The sequence below is a fragment of the Lepidochelys kempii genome, chromosome 2 (genome assembly GCF_965140285.1).
Source record: "Lepidochelys kempii isolate rLepKem1 chromosome 2, rLepKem1.hap1, whole genome shotgun sequence".
Classification (NCBI taxonomy): Eukaryota; Metazoa; Chordata; order Testudines; family Cheloniidae; genus Lepidochelys; species Lepidochelys kempii.
Window position 1 is genome coordinate 256,024,590 of NC_136381.1, and position 16,767 is coordinate 256,041,356.

General features: G+C 45.1%; 1 protein-coding gene across 1 annotated transcript in view; it reads right to left on the reverse strand.

The window, feature by feature from the left end:
- NUB1 (negative regulator of ubiquitin like proteins 1) overlaps positions 1 to 16,767 on the reverse strand; it is a 374,246-nt gene that overhangs the window by 236,885 nt on the left and 120,594 nt on the right. The window lies entirely within an intron of this gene.

Genomic DNA, 16,767 nt, shown 5'->3' on the forward strand with positions numbered 1-16,767 from the left:
AGGTCCCGTTAAGGTCCCACAGAGAAACCAGCTCTTGGACCATAGGATGTAGATGAAGGAGCCTTTCTAGGAATCTTGCAACCATGGCATTGGAGAAAACTGATCTTCCCTGAATGAGGGGTTGTAATGTCGATATTACTGCCAGATGCACTTGCAGTGAACTAAAAGCAAGCCCCAACGGCTGGAGGTACAGCAGGTAGTGCAAAATGTCCTGGTTGGAGACCAGCATTGGTTGGTTTCTGTGGGCCGATGACCACACCAAAAATTGCTTCTGTTTTGCTGAATAGAGGACCTGAAGGTTGATACTGCTAACCTAGTGCGGGGAAGGAGACCTTACAACATGTGAAGGGGTTTGGCGGTGGGGGAATGTAGGAGAGGGGATCATTTATCTAGCGAATACAGATCTAAAAAAATCAAAACCAACCGCCCCCTTCCCCAAGCAGGGATTTTACCCCACAGACAGAGAAGTGCCAGAAACTCCATGAAACTCACTGGGGACTGTGCTCTTGATTTTATGGGGAAGGTGCACAGATGACAGGTAGCAGTATAAAATGCTAAGACAAAGAGAGAGAGATCTACCTGATGGTAAAACAAATACTAACTGACTCCAAGAGCAGTAGCGGGGGAAAATGTCCTCGATGGGGGAATATTGCTTGAAGCTTTGCTTCAGGCTAGATCGACTCGATTCTACAGGTGCAGGAACTACTTTTAGTCTTGGGCAATATGTTACTGCTGTCGTCCTTGCACCAGACCTTAGCGTGTACATTAGCTCTCTCCCCTTGCAAGGTAACTTATAGAGAGCTTAGAAGTGATGCTAAGCACCGTCAGAAATGTAAATTAGAACTTTGTTAAAGCTACATTAGCCCCTAATACTGCCCCATTGGAAATCAATGAATTTACACTATGGATACATTTGGCCTTATCTCCTGAAAAACACAGGCCATAGAACTTTCCAAAAATAATTCCTAGTGTAGATCTTTTAGAACAACATCCAATCTTGATTTTAAAAATTCCAGTGATGAAGAATCCAACATGACCCTTGGTAAATTGTTACAATGGTGGTTACTCTCACTGTTAAAAATGTACACCTTATTTCCAGTCTGAATTTGTCTAGTTTCAACTCCCAGCCTATGGATCATGTTATACCTTTCTTTGCTAGACTAAAGAGACCATTGTCAAACATTTGTTACCCATGCAGGTACTTATAGACTGTAATTAAGTCAGGCCTTAACCTTCTCTTTCTTAGGCTAAATAGACTCAAGCTCAGTCTATTACTAGAAGGCATGTCTTCTAATTGTTAATCATTCTCATGGCTCTTCTTTGAACCCTCTCCATTTTTTCAGCGTTCTTCTTGAATTGAGGACCCCAGAACTAGACACAGTATTCCAACAGCAGTCACACCAGTGCCAAATACAAAGGTAAAATATCCTTTCTGCTCCTACTTGCGATTATGCTGTTTATGCATCCAAGTTTCACATTAGCTCTTCTGGCCACAGCATTGTACTGGGAGCTCATGTTCAGCTGATTATCCACCATGACTCCAAATCTTTTTCAGAGTCACTGGTTCCCAGGGCAGAGTTCTCCCATCCTGTAGAAATGGCCTACATTCTTTGTTCCTAGGTGTATATATTTACATTTAGCCATATTCAAACACACAATATTTGCTTGCACCCAGCTTACCAAGCAATCCAGTTTGCTCTTTATCAGCTACCTGTCCTCTTCATTATTTACCAGTCCTCCAATTTTTGTGTCATCTGCAAACTTTATTGGTGATGATTTTATGTTTTCATCCAAGTCATTAATAAAATATTCAATAGCATGGGGTCAAGAACTGATCTTTGCGGGACCCCATTAGAAACACACCCACTCGATGATGATTCCCAATTTACAATTACATGTTGAGACCTATCATGTAGCCAGTGGGCAGGAGGCAGTGGGGGGAGGGAGAGATGCTAAGCACCCACCATTTTTGGAGCACCCACGGAGTGGGCGCCTATGCCTGGAGCTCTCCTTGGAGGTGGGGAGTATGAGTAAGTGTGAGGGAGAGCTAGAAAAGGGACCAGTGTGGTTGGTTCTAAATCCTTTAATTTTAACTTGATAAACACCCTTGGAGTCAAACCTTCCTAGTCAGCAAGCCGAAGGAGAATGAAAGAAGTGGATTTTTTCTCCCAAAGCCTGCCAAAAATGTATATCTCCTTAAAACAGCCATTCACTACCTAGCCCAGTGGAGTCCTTATGTGGTTATGGCCTGTAAGCGCTACTGCAATTCTGGTAATAAGTGATAATTAGTTAATGCTCCTCTTTTCAGTTCAATCTGATGGGGCCGGATTCGGTTACCCTCACTCATTCTGAGTAGACCTGTGATAGGGCCTTCAGTGGCTGGGCAGCCTCGTGGCTAGATCGGTGGTTAGGGGGGACTGAAAGGGGACCTGACATCTCCTTCTTCCTCAGGTCCGGGCCCAGGATCCTGTTGCTCACCCCTAAACTGGAGAGGTGGACCTGTCTCCCAGCCGTGAGAGGGGGTTCAGGACCTGTTTTCCTCGGCTGCTCTCTATGCCAGACCTTTTCATTTGGGGCAGTTTCCCCGCATTTGGGACTTGTCTGCAGGTTCCCCTTGGCAAGGGGAGACTTACTTGCCTCCAGTGGCTGCGCTGGTAGGCAGGTTGCTGATCTGTCTCTTCAGGCAGGGATACAGAGAGCTCCTGCCTCTTCACCAGTCAGCTCCTGACCGAGCCAGGCTCCTTTCTTTTCTACTCCCTCCAGGCCTGGCATTGGCTGAAGGTATAATGGGGCGGTGCTAGCTAAGCCCACAGGTTTTCTTTAACTCGTGCAGTGCCCAGCTGCAGTCTCTCTGCTCCTTCACAAGACCCAACTACTCCAGCAGTCTGATTCATTTCAGTGGGGCGACTTGGGAAGGAAGGAATGACGAAGGATAACAGAATCCAGGTCAGAAAGAGTTTAACTCAAGGCTAATCGCACACATCATTTTCTAGCAGGGAAGGGAAAATTCAGGGCCTGATTCTCCTCTCTCTTCCACTGGTGTAAACCAGCAGTCAGTGGAATTACACCCGGGTAAGAATGATGCAAGAGAGAGGAGAGTTGGGGCCAAGGGGCTAGTCAAGGGGCAATGGAAACTGTTTCCCCTTTCTGTACAAAGATTATAGAATCATAGAATATCAAGGTTGGAAGGGATGTCAGGAGGTCATCTAGTCCAACCCCCTGCTCAAAGCAGGATCAATCCCCAACTAAATTATCCCAGCCAGGGCTTTGTCAAGCCTGACCTTAAAAACCTCAAAGGAAGGAGATTCTACCACCTCCCTAGGTAATTAATTCCAGTGCTTCACCACCCTCCTAGTGAAAAAGGTTTTCCTAATATCCAACCTAAACCTCCCCCACTGCAACTTGAGACCATTACTCCTTGTTCTGTCATCTGCTACCACTGAGAATAGTCTAGAACCATCCTCTCTGGAACCACCTCTCAGGTAGTTGAAAGCAGCTATCAAATCCCCCCTCATTCTTCTCTTCTGCAGACTAAACAATCCCAGTTCCCTCAGCCTCTCCTCATAAGTCATGTGTTCCAGACCCCTAATCATTTTTGTTGCCCTTCGCTGGATGCTTTCCAATTTTTCCACACCCTTCTTGTAGCGTGGGGCCCAAAACTGGACACAATACTCCAGATGAAGCCTCACCAATGTCGAATAAAGGGGAACGATCACGTCTCTCAATCTGCTGGCAATGCCCCTACTTATACAGCCCAAAATGCCATTAGCCTTCTTGGCAACAAGGGCACACTGTTGATTCATATCCAGCTTCTCGTCCACTGTAACCCCTAGTCCTTTTCTGCAGAACTGCTGCCTAGCCATTTGGTCCCTAGTCTGTAGCAGTGTATGGGATTCTTCTGTCCTAAGTGCAGGACTCTGCACTTGTCCTTGTTGAACCTCATCAGATTTCTTTTGGCCCAATCCTCTAATTTATCTAGGGCCTTCTGTATCCTATCCCTACCCTCCAGCGTATCTACCTCTCCTCCCAGTTTAGTGTCATCTGCAAACTTGCTGAAGGTGCAATCCACACCATCCTCCAGATCATTAATGATCTGGGCCTGGAATGTGCACCAGCTGCTCAAATCGCTCCTAAAGCATTCTTTGCACCTCTGATTTATTTTATTTTGCTTTGGGCAAAATGTCAATCCCACTGGTGGTGCCATGAGACTGAATGTCAAGATCCCCCCCCCCCGCCCTCTTCCGAAAGGGAATCTCACCAGCTGAAACAAATGCTACTTTTCTTTTTCATCCCATGCCTTAGCGCTAATCCGAGAGACGTTTGGACACTTGACAAATTAAAGTTTAAACCTGGGAGGGGGGAGAGTGGGTTTTTATTTTTACTGGTGCTTCATAAAAACATTTCCATTGTTACTGAATGGTGATGGCTTCCGAGGTTAAAATGGCAAAACAGCCAAATGCCCAAGGGCTACCGGTGACTCTCTCTGCACATCTCATTCTGCAAAGCACAAATTGATGTGCGACCAAGATTTTGAAATAAGTTATTCTTATTGTGACTCTTGTTTATAACCCCAGATTCATTGTTTGCAATTTCGTTCAGTGGGAGCCAATCAATAGCTGACAATAAAATATTATTTCAAGTGATGTAGGCATTCCATGAGGATTTGATTGATTGCTTTAATTTCTGCCTTCCTCAGTGTTTTTACTAAGCCCTGTCTTTATTTCTTTCACTCTGCCTATTTCTCTTCAGCACCAGTTGTTAAATAAATTGACATATTTATTATGTCAGATTTATTTGACAGATTACAGGGTGACATATTTTATATGAATGTTTATTGTGTGTATATATGTGTGTGTGTGTGTGTATATATATATATATATATATATATATATAGAAAATACATAAGGTGGTGTGACATAATTTTGTTGAGATGAGTTTGGGCACATCCCTGAGTGAATCAGCCTGACCGTCCCATACAAGCATCGATTAGGACATTTCTACCACTCCATACTATCGTGTGCTCCTTGTAAACCGCATCTTGCACAGAAAATCTATTTTACAAATGTTTTAGAGAGTTTGGTTCTCAGAACAATTTCTTGTATCCTTCCACCTGTCAAGCCTGGTGATTAGTTATTATGAGTCCAATTGTATGAGGCTCATAGAGAGAAATTAAAACTGAGGGTCAAGATCTTCAGCTGATGTAAATCAGCATATTTCAAGTTATACCTGTTGAGGATTTGGGCCAATACACCTTCAAAAGTGTGATCTCAATGAGCTTTTCGCCACATAAATGTGTCGTGGCTGTAAAGTTAGCTATCTTAGGAGCATCCAGGACTATTGAGCTCATTGGGAACATGGGCATCTGCTTTCAAATGGCATAAAGCTCTCATTTCCAGTTCTGCTTTGGTGCAAGATATTGGACCTTAAACCCTATCCTTGGTGCAGGAATGAACATTGTCTGTCTCACACCTCATGCAGCGTATTTGGGGGCTGGGAATTCTACAGTTGTTGTAAAGAGGGCAGGTTGTAGAGATCTACAATTGGCCTTTTTTGTGACAGGTTAATTTTTAAAAAATGACAGTTGTTTGAACTCGCTCAGTGGGCTGGGGTGTTCGATTTAAGGTATGTCTGTACTGCAGTCATGGGTAGGGTTGCCAACTTTCTAACTGCACAAAACTGAAACCCTTTCCCCGAGGCTCTGCCCCCGCTCACTCCATCCCCCCTGCCTCTGTCGCTCGCTCTCCTCCACCCTCACTCACTTTCACTGGGGTAGTACAGAGGGCTGGGGTGTGGGAGGGGGTGAGGGCTCTGGCTGGGGGTGCGAGCTCCGGGCTCTGGGCCAGAAATGAGAGGTTCAGGGTGTGTGAGGGCCTCTGGGCTGGGGCAGGGGGCTGGGGTGTGGGAGGGGGTGAGGGCTCCAGCTGGGGGTGCGGGGTCTGGGCTCTGGGCCAGAAATGAGGGGTTTAGGGTGCATGAGGGTGCTCAGGGCTGGGACAGGGGATTGAGTTGCAGGAGGGGGTGTGGGGTGCAGGCTCCAGCTGGGCAGCACTTACTTCAGGTGGCTCCTGGAAGCAGCTGGCATGTCCGGCTCCTAGGCGGAGGGGCCAGGGGGCTCTGTGCACTGCCCATGCTGCGGTTAGCAGGCAATGGGAGCTGTGGAGCCAGTGCTCGGGGCTAGGGCAACGTGCAGAGCCCCGTGGCCACCCCTATGCCTAGGAGCTAGACATGCTGTCTGCTTCTGAGAGCTACACAGAGCCAGGGTGGGCAGGGAGCCTGCCTTAGCCCTGCTGCGCCACCAATCGGACTTTTAGCGGCCCGGTCAGCGGTGCTGACCCAAGCCACCAGGGTCCCTTTTTGACTGGGCGTTCTGGTCGAAAACTGGATGCCTGGCAACCCTACTTATGGGGTGTGGTTACAGCTCAAGTAGGCATACTATAGCTAGCTGTAATCTAACTCAGCCCCAGAGCAGTGAAGGTGTGGCAGCATTCGCTTCAGTGAAGGCTTTACAAGCCTGCCCGGAGCCCTGGGTAATTTACTTGAGTGGCTAGCTGACGCTTAAGTGCACGCTGCTGTGGCTTCACCCCTCTGGGCCCCGCTCTAGCTCCATTAAAGCTAGCTCAGGTATGTCTACTCGAGCTGCCCCATGACTGCAGAAAAGATATACCCTTCGTCCCTCAGCAGGGAAGGGGCTAATGCCTGCTAGACTGTGAATCATACTGAAAACGGATAACCTTCCTGTATATTTCTGAATCCGTCCAAAATGTTTGTGGGGGTGGGGTTGAAGCTCAGCTGCCTCCCTTTCTAGAGACACAGCTCATTGTCTCCAAAGATAGGTTGTTGTTTTTTATCTCATAAATCCTATTATCCAGAATATGATTAGCACGCTGGTTTGAGTTATAAATCACCTTCATTTAAAATGCACTGTTGCTACAAGTTGAGATTTGGAAGGACAATCATGCAAATGCTGTTTGCGATGTTTTCACTCTAGTAACCTTGGTGATTCTGCAAACACCTTTCCGATTTGCTGCACACGTTTTTGGAGTCATGATCATAAAGCATAGACCGGGGGGATGAGTTTTGTGCCTCTTTTGGGGGTCATTTCTATGGAAAAATTCCGCCGTTGGAGGAAGCAGAACCCTTGGCAAAGAGTCGTTCCCTTTTATTCTCTTTCTGTTTTATGTTGTTTTACTTTGGATGTTTCCAGCTCCACAGTATTTAACCCCCAAAATATAAATCAAAATCATACAACATAAATATTTATCAGCAAAAGAAAAACACTGCATAGGAGACACACTCAGGAAGTGAAAAGCCAAATATCACACACAGAGACAAAACAGCATGTTACATTTTCAGCCCACGCTATGATCTGGTGCATGGAAGTCACAAAGGCCAGTGGCCTCAACTCCATTTCAGCTTGGAGCAGAAAAATAAATATGCTAATGTCTGTTTGTTCCATTCCCTTCCTTGTGTTACCACCTTCCCTGGCTGAGCTCCCGGCAGTGTCCTAACAGACACATGTTGCTTGTGGCTAGTGGAAGCCAACACAGAATTCCAAGGACTGCTGTTGGCAGAGATTGCCAGTGTGTCACTCAGACAAGGCGCACTCCCAGCAGCCCTTGAACACACAGTCCTTGAACACTCACAACCTATGCTCAAAAGCCAGCACTTCCTGGAAACAGTCTCACCAGCTTCTGCCTAGTCGTGAAGTTCTCCTTCCTGAATATGATCACTGGCAGGAGGCAGCACCTCTCCTACTACAACATTCTGATAAGAACGGCAACAATGGGTCAGACCAAAGATCCATCTAGCCCAGTATCCTGTCTTCTGACAGTGGCCAATGCCAGGTGCTTCAGAGAGAATGAACAGAGCAGATAATCATCAAGTGATCCATCCCCTGTCGCCCAGTCCCAGCTTCTGGAAAACAGAGGCTAGGGACACCATCCCTTCCCATCCTGGCTAATAGCCATTGATGGACCTATCCTTCATTAACTTATCTAGTTCTTTTTTGAACCCTGTTATAGTGTTGTTCTTTATCACATCTTCTGGCAAGGAGTTCCACAGGTTGACTCTGCGTTGTGTGAAAAAATACTTCCTTTTGTTTGTTTTAAACCTGCTGTCTATTAATTTCATTTGGTGACCCCTAGTTCTTGTGTTATGGGAAGGAGTAAGTACACTTCTGTATTTGCTTTCTTCACACCAGTCATGATTTTATAGACCTCTATAGATCCCTTAGTCATCTCCGTTCCAAGCTGAAAAGTCCCAGTCTCATTAATCTCTCCTCATATGGAAACTGTTCTATACCCCTAATAATTTTTGTTGACCTTTTCTGAACCTTTTCCAATTCCAATATATCTTTTTTGAGATGGGGCAACCACATCTGCATGCAGCATTCAAGATATGGGCATAACATGGATTTATATAGAGGCAATATGATATCTTATGTCTTATTATCTATCCCTTTCTTAATGATTCCCAACATTCTGTTCGCTTTTTTGACTGCCACTGCACATTAAGTGGATGTTTTCAGAGAACTACCAACATTGACTCCAAGATCTTTCTTGAGTGGTAACAGTTATTTTAGACCCCATCATTTTATATGTATAGTTGGGATTATGTTTTCCAATGTACATTACTTTGCATTTATTAACATTGAATTTCATCTGCCATTTTGTTGCCCAGTCATCCAGTTTTGTGAGATCCTTTTGTAGATCTTTGCAGTCTGCTTGGGTCTTAACAATCTTGAGTAGTTTTGTATCATCTGCAGATTTTGCCACCTCACTGTTTACCCCTTTTTTGAGATCATTTCTGAAGATGTTAAATAGGACTGGTCCCAGTACAGGCCCCTGGGGGACACCACTATTTACCTCTCTCCATTCTGAAAAATGACCATTTATTCCTACTCTTTGTTTCCTATCTTTTAACCAGTTACCAATCCATGAGAGGACCTTCCCTCTTATCCCATGACAGTTTACTTTGCTTAAGAGCATTTGATGAGGGGCCTTGTCAAAAGTAAAATTTCAGTTTGTCCCCAGGAGACAGATCAAGGGCCAGATTCTCAGACGTTGTAAGCTGGAACATCTCTATTGAAGTCAATGAGGCTAGGCTGATTTAGATCAGTTGAGTATTTGGGTCTAATTGTCTAACATTTTGTTAACCATAGAAAGTGACTAAGGACCAAAAACTCCTGAGTTCAAATTGTGGTCCCTCTGAGTCCATCTTTTCTCTGCCTCAGTTTCCCAGTAACATGGGGATAATATTATTGGCTGACTTCATGAAACGTTGTGAGAACTAGTTGATGGATGTGAAGTGCTTTGAAGATGGGAAGAAGGAACATAGGAACAGCTTGGTTCCACAGTGCTAACTGTCTATTGTAACCAAGGAAACACTTATGACACTTAGGATGTGCAATATGACTTTGTTGTGCACCCTCTTTACCCAGGGATTTTTTAACAAAATATGTAGCATGAGAATTCTTGTGGCTTGGTTAGTTAAGATGAACACTAAAGCACTCTCAGTGACCAGGAGGATAGATAGTATATTACGCTTCCTGCCATGCACAAGGGCTCTTTGTATTATTGTATTGTTTCGCTTAGCCTTTTTGGGCAGCCACTTCACAGCCTTGGCCATTGTTCAGGTTCTATAGCAGAGTCAAATGTTAATCAGTTCTTTGTAACACAAGGTTTTTATGGTTCAATTTAGGGTTTTTTCTTTTCTTGCAAAAATGAAAGAACCTGCACGATACTTTACATCAGCACTTCAGGGCTCTCTCGCACATACTGGGAGCTCCTCTTTGTTCAGCCTGCTTTCAGAGGAATTAATACCATCCCTTCTTCCATCCTGTATATCTGGGGGCATTTTTGGTTTGGCTTGTTGATTTGTATGTGACCTGCAATTTATACCCTCTGCAGTGTTTGGTTTTTTGTGTGTGTACGTTTAGGCTGAGATTTTCCAAAGTGGTTGTTGACTTTGGAAGCCCAACTTGAGACACCATGAGAGGAAATGATTTTCAGAGAGTGAGTGCATAGTGTTTTCTGAAAGACAGGCCTTTACATTGTATGGGTCCTCGAGAATGGAGGCTCCCAAACCAACCGGCACGTCTGAAAGTCCTGTCCATGATGCTCCTGGATTGAGTGCCCTGGAGAATGCAGCACTTCCCTCAGCATGAGAGGCCGGGGAGCGAGCTTCTCGTCATTGCCTTGCTGGCAGGAGTGAACGTGGGCCTGGAAGGCTGAGAAGACAATTCGGAGTCCAGGGGTCCTCCAGTTCTGGGCCCCTTCGCAGGGATTGCAGGAAAAGGTGCCAGTGAAAGTCTTAGTGCCCATGTTGGCAATTATGCACCTGTCGGGCTTTACGCACCTCTCTCTCTCTCTCTCTCTCTAGAGATGGACCTAAGCCCAAAAGTTGAGATCTGGAGCCAAACTTTCCCCAAACCTGGGTGTGCTGGAGCTTGTTGGTGTGTGTGTGTGGGAGGTGGGGGGTGGGAGGAGATGGGGAAGGTTGAGGGCTTGAGTTCATCCCATGTTTAGCTATGTTTGGATCTGGAGTCAGAAGTATACTATTCTCTAGCTAAACAAGGATGTTTGCCTCCAGGCTCATCCCTACGTTATTTAAATGTATTTTAAATTCCTCTCTCTGCAAAAGCTAAAGCTCTCCTATAGCACACCAGGGAATGTCTCACTACTGCAGGATTCTAGCTAAGTTTTTGTAGAATAGACTGGGGCAAAGGTAACCAGGTAGGTTGTCTAATTTTTAGTTCTTTATGTGCATTTTAGCCCTCAAGGTGGGTATAATTGTTGTGAGATTTCTTAGTTCTTTGTATCTTTCCCAGAAAGTTCATAGAATCATAGAATATTAGGGTTGGAAGAGACCTCAGGAAGTCATCTAGTCCAATCCCCTGCTCAAAGCAGGTCCTAGTCCCCAACTAAATCGTCCCAGCCAGGGCTTTGTCAAGCCTGACCTTAAAAACTTCTAAGGAGGGAGATTCCACCACCTCCTTAGGTAACCCATTCCAGTGCTTCACCACCCTCCTTGTGAAATAGTGTTTCCTAATATCCAACTTAAACCTCCCCCACTGCAACTTGAGACCATTACTCCTTGTTCTATCATCTGGTACCACTGAGAACAGCCTAGCTCCATCCTCTTTGGAACCCCCTTTCAGGTAGTTGAAAGCAGCTATCAAATCCCCCCTCATTCTTCTCTTCTGCTGATTAAATAATCCCAGTTCCCTCAGCCTCTCCTCTTAAGCCATGTGCTCCAGCCCCCTAATCATTTTTGTTGCCCTCCGCTGGACTCCTTCCAATTTTTCAACACCCTTCTTGTAGTGTGGGGCCCAAAACTGGACACAGTACTTCAGATGAGACCTCACCAATGCCAAATAGAGGGGAATGATCACGTCCCTCAATCTGCAGACAATGCTCCTACTTATACAGCCCAAAATGCCGTTAGCCTCCTTGGCAACAAGGGCACAGTGTTGACTCATATCCAGCTTCTCGTCCACTGTAACCCCTACATCCTTTTCTGCAGAACTGCTGCCTAGCCACTTGGTCCCTAGTCTGTAGCAGTGCATGGGATTCTTCCATCCTAAGTGCAGGACTCTGCACTTTTCCTCATCAGATTTCCTTTGGCCCAATCCTCTAATTTGTCTAGGTCCCTCTGTATCCTATCCCTACCCTCCAGCATAGCTACCTCTCCTCCCAGTTTAGTGTCAAAGTTGCTGAGGGTGCAATCCATGCCATCCTCCAGATCATTAATGAAGATATTGAACAAAACCGGCCCCAGGACAGACCCTGGGGCACTCCGCTTGATACCGGCTGCCAACTAGACATGGATCCATTGTTTGCTCAGTTGTTTTTGTTTGATTGTCTGGTAACAGGTGGTAAAGGTGCCGAAGGTGCTGTCAGTGAGTAACTGCTAGTGTACAGTTAATTAATTGAGCTGATCAGAGATGTTTAATTGTTGCGAGAAAATAAACATACAGTAGCCCAGCTCAGTGTCTGGCTGATCAGAGTAAGGCTGCTGAGAAAGGTCAGCCAAAGTCAATTCCCAGGACACAGGACCATGGGACAACCCCAAAGCTTACAGAATTGTAGCTGTACTGGGGAGACGAGGTGGGTGACCTCACCCATCTTGTCTCTCCAAAAATTTACAAACATAGAAAGAATAAAAGTACAGGGCCACACTGATGGACTTGCACCCACTCATGCCAGCACTGAGTTTAGCTCCAGAGCATTTACACTACCCAGGGATTAACTGGGAACCCTCCCTTCACCGTCTCTTCTTGTCTCTTCTTTATTGAGATGGATCTGAAATGGAACATTGGTTCCGAAACCGTGACCCTGAATTTTTGAACTCCGCTGTCGGGGCCAATCTCCATTATTACAGCATTTCCCTGAGTCTTGTCCCCCACCCCCGTCATACTCATGGCAGGCTTTGGTAGGTGGTGTGTTTTGTCATCCATGTCAATTTAAGAATATAGGATACAAGGCACTCTAGATCCGTCTTGTGCCCAGCCCACTGAGTCTGGAACCCTACATCTGGCAGAGAGCTAAGCCCTGATCCTTAAGAGGAAAATGAAAACACCTGCTAAGGAGGCTGGTTGTGGTGTATGTAGCCATGTAACTGAAATGAGAGGTGATTCTGTTTCCTTCTGATTGCACCTGTAAATGTGAGAGCGGCTTCCTGGCTGCTGTGAGGCAGCTGACATTTTGATTCAGTTTCGATGAAGGCTGCAGGTTGAGTCCCTGTTTCTCCCCTCTTTATTTTCCTTTGCCTGAAATGATCAGCATCTATAGTGACTAATTTGTCTTTTGGTTTTTTTGCCTGGGCAAACAGAAGTCGCTGTACATTGTACATTGTACATTGTACATTGTCGCTGGTGCATTTGTAACAAGCCTTGGTAACGAAACATGCACGGCTACCCCCAGTGCTATCGAGATGATAAGCACAGAACCAGCATCACTCTCTTGATGTGGCATTTGTACCATCTGACGTGACCTGTTGCCAAGGCACTTGCTTTGCTTTGGTTTTTTATAACTGTTAAAAGTGAATGAAGGGCTGGCTGTGCAACCCGGCTGGAGATTGATGCCTTCTATTTATCCCAAGAACAGACACGGGATGGACTACAGTTGGGCAAACGCTCCTACATGCTGACCTGACAATGTGTCTCAGCTCTGGCCTGGTGGGACAACTTCTGCGGTGAGAGTTGTGTGTATCTGAGTATTGCTTGTTTCTCATATGATGCTGATCCCGGTTATCCTGACAGCCGATGTTACATTGTAACAATAACCTTCTCAAACAACAATAACCTTCCTTCTCAAAGCCCTTTAAAAACCATTAGTCAGCCAGTCCTCACCCCCACTTTTGGGAGGCTGCAAACTGACTGCTAGCCCACCCCATTTGACAGATGGGGAAATCAAGGCAGCGAGGTCACAAGATGTGGCCAAGATCCATAAGCATCAGAGCCATGAGTTCCAGGGTCCCAGTCTTCTGCTCTAACCACGAGCACATTCCACTCCTTATTGGTAGCTGTAAAGAAACACCCAGTGCCATAAGAAATGCACAAGTAGAATAAGGCACGCAGCAGACAAAGCATATATATATCTGGCCTGCATTTAAGTCCTCTTAAAGACCTGCTTCTCTCATGCTGCTTACAGTGAAAATCAGTTGGTCTGTATAAATGTTTCCTATTTGTTTCTGCCTTTCCTTTAACCAGTGTCTACTTGTCTGCTCTTCGCTAAGAGTATGTGGTCCTCAGGACAGGGGACCATCCCTTCCTGAATGTCTGGGAAGCACCTACCATACCTTGGGCACTACCGTAAACAATAATAGAAAGTCTTATTGAACAGACTGGCCATACGTGGGGAAAGCATTCCTCTATGAGAAACCACCCCCAGCCAGATCTACTTGCATAGGTACCATAACAAAAAGAAACTGCTGGACAAACCGAGTAGCTTATGATGTGAATCTTGCAGCCCTTATTGTATGCAGAGACACATCTATCTCCTCCCCCCAACCCCCGTTCCCTTTTATCACAGCAAGATCAGACTGGAGATCGGAAGAGTGACACGTCGCCCTATGCTGACTGATGAGCTCACTGGGCTTTGACACAGCTATTCACCACCACCCCCCCCGCCATCAGCATTAAACTAGAGACAATCAACAGATGTTTCAAATGTGCCTTAGGAATAACCTCTTTCATATTCAACTTTAGTTGAGTTCCACAATTCCCTACGCAGCCACTCAATTGCATAAAATGTTATTCATGCTCTGTAACTGTCAGGGGACCCTCTAACTCAGCAGAAGTGGATATTCATCAGCTTCCCGTTGCCAATGAATTGGTATGACACCACAAATGCGTGTACGTCTTGCTTTACCAGTGGTGGGGACTGGAGAAGCAAGTTACTTCGTCTCTGGAGGAGCCTTTGGAGAATCCTCTGGTACATTGGATCCCTGAAAGGACTGGTTACCTGGGTGAGGAGGATTTTATTCTTGGGCTGTATGAGTTTACTCTAAGGGCTGAAGAATCCTGATTTGTAGATCGATGAAAGCTGGTATGTCAATAACACAGCGGACCCAGCATAGTCAGCTGAACTCAGGGTATGCTGCATTGCACAGGGAGGAGAAAAACAGATTTTTCAAAAGTGGCACCTGATTTTGGATGACAAATATTCACGTGGCCTCTATTTCTGGGCACCCAACTGGTTCGCTAAAGACTGATTACCAGCAGTCTGGAGTACCCATAACTCCAAGTCAGGGGGAACACACAGCTCAGCATCTCTGAACATGCTGTGTCTCTAAAGCTGAGGACTCCAAAACTGAAGCATTCCAATACAAAGGCACTTTAGAAAATGGCCTGAAAAGCTCTGAAAGGCCTATAGCAAATGGTCATGGAGAGTTGGTGACAAAGTTCCATCCAGTGAGGAGCAAGCAGGACTGTAGCACAGAACCTTCACAAGTGGAGACTGGGAAGATAACAATACTATAAGCATTTATACATCTCTCTGGGGATCGTCAAGCACCATATACCCACTACATTTCTGGTTCTAGAGAGCCTGGGGCAGGATGCACAGTCTGTCATGTACACCTTGTACACGGTAGGTTGCAGCGCAGCTACTAGCATATCAGATATGGACTGACTACAGAACATCCTTCCCAGAGAGATTCACCGGATGTATTCACCGAAAGAGTCTTTAATGTGCTGCCAGGTATAGCTTAAATAAGGTACTGTATGTTACACACATTGCCACCTAGTGGCTGAACAGTATAATGAGGTTTCCTATTGCATTGCATCTCCCCTTTTAAGTTTTTTACATTCCTACCATTTACAAAATTTACGCTATTATGCTATATTTGAAGTTCAGTACATATCAGTCTGTTAAGTGTGTCTGAATCATACTGGTTTTTTAATTACACAGCCCAAATAGGTAACAGCTTGGCTATCTGGCTGTCCATTAGTTGCAACAAATGGCTGTGGTCAGTCTGCAATCTTTGGGTCGTCTTCTTCTTGATCTGCATCTGCCACCTATAGAATTTGCTCTGTTGATTTTTTCTTTCTGAGGAACAAACTGTAGATGTCGACTGTTTCTGTTAAACTCTCCATTGTCAGTCTCGGTCATATATGATCTGGGCTCTGAATTCTTTTTCTTTATGATAGCTGAAGTTGTCCATCTTATTTCTCCATTCAGTTTGACACAAACATGGTCACCAGGTTCTAGACCTGGAAGTTCTCTAACTCCGTGATCTCTGTTACACAAGTGTTGTAAGCTTTTTTCCCCCTCCTTTTATCTAATTTGGCTACTCTGTTCACATCTGGCCACTTTGGAGATAGATTCTTTTCCAAAGTCAGAACAGTAGTTCTGAGTTGTCTTCCCATCAGGAACTGTGCTGGACTATATCCAGAAGTTGCTGTTGGTGTTGATCTGTAACACAGAAGAGCAAGGAATGGATCTTTCTGTGGTAGGATTTTCTTGACTGTCTGTCCAGCTCTCTCAGCCTCTCCATTCACTTGTGGGTAAAGTGGGCTACTAGGAATATGATCAAAATCATATTTTGTTCTGAATGACTTAAATTCTGCTGCAGTGAAATGTGATCCTTTGTCAGTCACTATTTGTTCTGGATTACCGAAGTGAGCAAAAGTGCACTTCAGTTTCTCGATAACTCTGTGACATCTTATGTTATGTCTTTCAAGTACATTATTTCTATATACCTGGAAAATGGAATATGACCAGGTAATGATGTCCTTTGAATTTGCATAAATCTGCAGCTAGACTCTTCCAAAGTCTGAGCATTGTCTCATAAGGTTATTTGCACTGGATCTCCTTTTAAAAGTCCAATATTATCAAAGCCTCTGAGTTTTCCTCCCTTTCTCAGTAGGCTCATCATGGTTGCCCCGCTATAGCTAAGAAGGTTATCAGTCTTTGATCCTCTGATCACATGCGTGCTGAATGCATAGCTTTTGTCTTTGTATGTCGTTTTCTGTGGTGAACTGGCCCATGCAATTCAGAGTACCTACAGGGCTAGTCAGAGCTGTGTCTGTTGACTTCAGCTCAGGGAGGAGTTGAAGGTGATTGCAAGTCCTTTCTGAGATGACTGTGACATCTGCTCCTGAGTCAATTTTAAAGTCAATAGTCCTTTCATGAATATTCAGTTTTGCTCTCCAGGGAGACTCGGTGTCATCACATGTGATAGAGCCCAGAAACGATAGCTCTTGATTGTTTGAAATATTAGTCAACTAATATTGACTGCTTTGGTGCAGCAAACAGCTGAAAT